The 4,379-nt window shown below is 38.5% G+C and overlaps 1 pseudogene across 1 annotated transcript in view; it reads left to right on the top strand.

Annotated features, from left to right (window-relative positions):
* Positions 1 to 1,144: 1,144 nt before the first annotated feature.
* The window catches only part of LOC108302424, a 22,698-nt pseudogene continuing 19,463 nt past the window's right edge, over positions 1,145 to 4,379 (top strand). The window contains exon 1 of the transcript XR_005199857.1: positions 1,145 to 1,186. The product of XR_005199857.1 is annotated as a 60S ribosomal protein L3-like (transcript). The remainder of the gene's footprint in view (positions 1,187 to 4,379) is intronic.

Here is a 4,379-nt window from a genome sequence, read left to right as displayed (position 1 = left end):
CACTTTTGGAAATAGTTAGGTTACTGCTGCTTGTCCTTGGGGAGGAAGGGCTTCTAGAAATCCTCTTGCTGTTCACTTTGCAGACTCACCGGGTATCACGACACAGAAGTGTAAGGTCAGAGGTTGAAAAACAATATGACATATCTGATGGCACCAGGCAGCAGACACCTGTGGCTGGTGCAGGACAAGCAAGGTGTGAAAAGTACACAACCAGAGCTAGTCTGCAGGAGCTTCTAATTGTGAGACGTGCAGCCTGAAGTGAGATGTTTGGTTCTCATCTAATAATCAAATAGAAGGTCTTTCCTGTTAAGAATATCATCAGTGACATATATACAAATGGTGGTTTTATAATTATATAATACATAATGTATATATTTATATATATAATTATGTAAATTATATATGTAAATTATATAATATATGATCATATATAAAATTATATAATGTATAAAATGTATAAAACATATAAATATATAAAATATATATAATATAAAATTATATGATAAGATATATAATTATAAAACTACCTTTTTTTGGTTGTTTGATGGGAATTCTCAAAATACTTTAAAATAGAATTCTCAAAATACTTGTATTTTGTGAAGGGTATCCAATTTGAGGCTGGGGCCAGGCTGCAGTCAGATGGAAGGGGCCATTGGTACCACAGCACCACAATTAGCAAGTATGTCTGTGTGCAAAGTCATGTTTCATGCCTCCCAAATACTATGACTGAAACTTGAGTTTTAATCAATCATGCTAGAAGAAAGCCTGAATTAGTTTTTTACTATTTCTATATGAATAAGTGTAGCAAATCATTGAAATCATATGAAAAGAGGATCAAAGAGTGTGCAGACACAAAATGTCGAAAGAAAGTTTATAAAGGTGTTATCAGGCAGATAATTAAAAATAAACAGGCTTGTTTTCTAGATTTCATGATACTGTATTTGTCCGCTGTTGACATTCTGTTATTTACAAAACTTTTATTTCTAATTCTAAATAATTAATCACCTAACGTACTTTTAATTTTGTTATTTTATATTCTTTTTCTAATTGTGGGTCCCTGGAATTGTAAAAGTTTCAGGTATCAGATAAAATACAAACACCCCTGACCAGAGAGCAATTCTGTAAACTGTGGAGCGCTCTGAGCATGTCGGCAGTGGTAGCGCCTCTGCCTGGCAGTGGAGACAGGGTGAGGATGTGATGGAGACTTTCATGGAAACTCCCGTGGAAGTTAGAAATTGGGGTGTCTCCTAATTGCCCTCCCCACTTTGGCCTTGTACTCCCAAGCCAACCTTTTAAAATGCAAGGTCCTGAATGAAAGATCACAGCAGGGCCCCAGAAACTTTAGGGGTCATGGAGGAAGGAGTGGGATCACCATGCTTGCCACAGAGAAGACAAAGTGTGAAGTTCTGCTGTGGGTCATCAGATCAGCCTTTATTGTGTGACTCTTAGCTCCAAAAAACACTGGTTCTGTCCCTTTGATGTTCACATTTAAGACATCGAATTTATTCATTGTTCATCCTTCCCACACCTCCACCCATTGCCTACCCATATCCAAGGTCCCAGTCAAGTCCTTCCTTTTCTACTAGAAACTTCCTGGCTTACCCAGCCTGCAGAGCATCCCCTAGGGAGTCTGATTTCCATCCTGCCCAGGCCCCTCCTTGGACACTTTGTGTCCTCTGCATCCACCAGCTGTGTGCTCTTGGGCAGCCAATAAACCCTCTGAGAGTCAGGGTCTGCATCTGTAAGCTGGGGTGAGTCATGTTTAAGCAACCTGCCCTGTCTACCTGAGGAGCTGTGTGAGTACCAAATGTGCTCTGGGGGAGAAAGCATGAGCTGTAAGTTACAAGCTCCAATAGTAAAGTCACTCTGCTGATTCTCCGTATAAGCAGAGCCCTTCTGCAGAAGTAAAGGTGCCTTACTGAGAAATTTTCTAAGTGCATTTTTCTTTTGGTTATGCCAAGTGCTTGTTTCCAACAAGTAGTAAAATCACTCTGCTGATTCTCTGTACTCATGTCAGAGCTCCCCAGTTATATCTGGAGTAGGGGTACATGATCTTGGGACCTTCTGTAGCTTCTTGTACAAAGAATGTGCTCAATCAGAACTTGGGAGTGCTAAGGTGGAAAGTGACTCAGTTTCTGTAGTCAGGCCTGGGCTGGAGTTTTATATTGTCATATTGCCGATGTGATCTTAAGACTTTACTTAACCTTGCAGGGCTTCTGTTTTTCTACTGTAAAATGGGAAGGAAAAAGAAATACTTAAGAGACCTGTTGAAGGCATTGAGGTCATGCATATAAAGTGTCTAGTACCCCTTCTAGCACAGCATCTAGTAAACGGTTTTTGCTTTTGCAATTGTATATTTGGTAGACCTTATAAGAATATTTACTAGAATTTGTTTTGTATCAATGACTCTGCTAGGCATGAGGGATGCAAGCACGAATAGGATTCAAGATCATTGGTAATAAGGAAAATGCAAATTAAGACAAGAAACCATTTAAAATATACAACATATTAGAAACATCTAAATTATTGATACTATCAAGTATTAGAAGAGGTACAAAAGGGCAATTCTTTTTACAGACAGTGTGAAAAAAATTGGATTTTTAAAGGACAATTTCACAATTTCTACTTACATTTAAATTATGTACATACTTTTATTTTAAGTTCTGGGGTACATGTGCAGGATGTGCAAGTTTGTTACATAGGTAAATGGTGGTTCGCTGCTCCTATCAACCTACCACCTAGGTATTAAGTCCTAAGTCCAGCATATATTACCTATTTTTCTTGATGGTCTCCCATCCATGACAGGCCGCAGCGTGTGTTGTTCCACTCCCTGTGTCCATATGTTCTCATTGTTCAGCTCCCACTTATGAGTGAGAACATGGGGTGTTTAGCTTTTGTTCCTATGTTAGTTTGCTGAGGATTATGGCGTCCAGCTCCATGCACTTCCCTGCAAAGGACGTGATCTTGTTCCTTTTTATGACTGCATAGTATTCCATGGTATATATATACTACAGTTTCTTTATCCAGTCTCTCATTGATGGGCTTTGGGGTTGAGTCCATGTCTTTGCTATTGTGAATAGTGCTGCAGTGAACATACACGTGCACGTATCTTTATAATAGAATGACTTATATTCCTCTGGTTATGTACCCAGTAATGGGATTGCTGGGTCACATGGTATTTCTGGTTCTAAGCCTTTGAGGAATTGCCACACTGTCTTCTACAATGGTTGAACTAACTTACGTTCCCACCAACAATAAGAAGAAAAGTATAAAAGCGTTTCTATCTCTCTGCAGCCTCGCCAGCACCTGTTGTTTCTTGACTTTTTAATAATCACCATTCTGACTGGCATGAGATGGTATCTCATTGTGATTTTGATTTATATGCACACGCTTTTAACCCAATAATTCCACTTTTCAGTATTTACCCTAGTGAAACATTTACATGTGTAAATTATGAAACATTTACAAGGGTTTTTACTGTGGCATTGTTTGTAAGAGTTAAAATTGGAAAAAAAAAATAACCCCACACTCCTTTAAATACTCATCAACAGAGGAATGCAATCTATGATGCAATATACTATGAAATACTTTATATCAATTTTTAAAAAGACAATGAATGAAGTCTATGCATACTGACATGGAAATATCTTGGCGTAATGTTATTAAGCGAAAAAGTAAAGCATAGAACAATGTATCATTTTTGCTAACAATCCTGTCCTCTCCGCCCACCCCCCCAACAAAGGCTTTCATGTTTGCATGTGTCTATGGACACATATACAGGGAGAAAGCTGGAATGGAAAAGTCAAAAATTATTGATAATGTTTTCCCCTGAGGAAGGGCTGATGTTACAGTGGTGGTTGAAAAAGTCCTCTAGTATTCTGCTTAGTCAGCACTGTCTCGACTATTAACAAGCACATGTATTCATGCTTCATGTGAATTAAAAAGAAAAAAAAATATTAGGGAGTAGTCCACTGGCACTTACTCTGATTACTGAGATAAGCAGGGTATAGGCTCAAATCTGGAAGTTATTTTTGAGTTTTTGAGTATAGAGGATATCCTCTTAGTTGGATGTTTTTCTTTGCTTTTTGTTAAGGCTTGTCTAAGCACCATAGGCTGGGTTGCTTATAAACAACAGACATTTATTCTTCACAGTTTTGAAAGCTGGAAGTCCAAGATCAGGGTGCCAGCATGTTTAGATTCCGGTGAGCGCCCTCTTCTGGTTGCAGAGTGTTGACTTCCTATTGTATCCTCACGTGGCAGAAAGCTTTCTGCTTTTCTTTTTTTCTTTCTTTCTCTCTCTCTCTTTCTCTTTCTTTCTTTCCTTCTTTCTTTCTTCCTTCCTTCCTTCCTTCCTTCCTTCCTTCCTTCCTTCCTTCCTT

Source organism: Cebus imitator, unplaced genomic scaffold (assembly GCF_001604975.1).
Source record: "Cebus imitator isolate Cc_AM_T3 unplaced genomic scaffold, Cebus_imitator-1.0 Scaffold1, whole genome shotgun sequence".
Classification (NCBI taxonomy): domain Eukaryota; kingdom Metazoa; phylum Chordata; class Mammalia; order Primates; family Cebidae; genus Cebus; species Cebus imitator.
The sequence above is the reverse complement of the archived record's forward strand: the minus strand, read 5'-3'. Positions and strand labels throughout refer to the sequence as shown.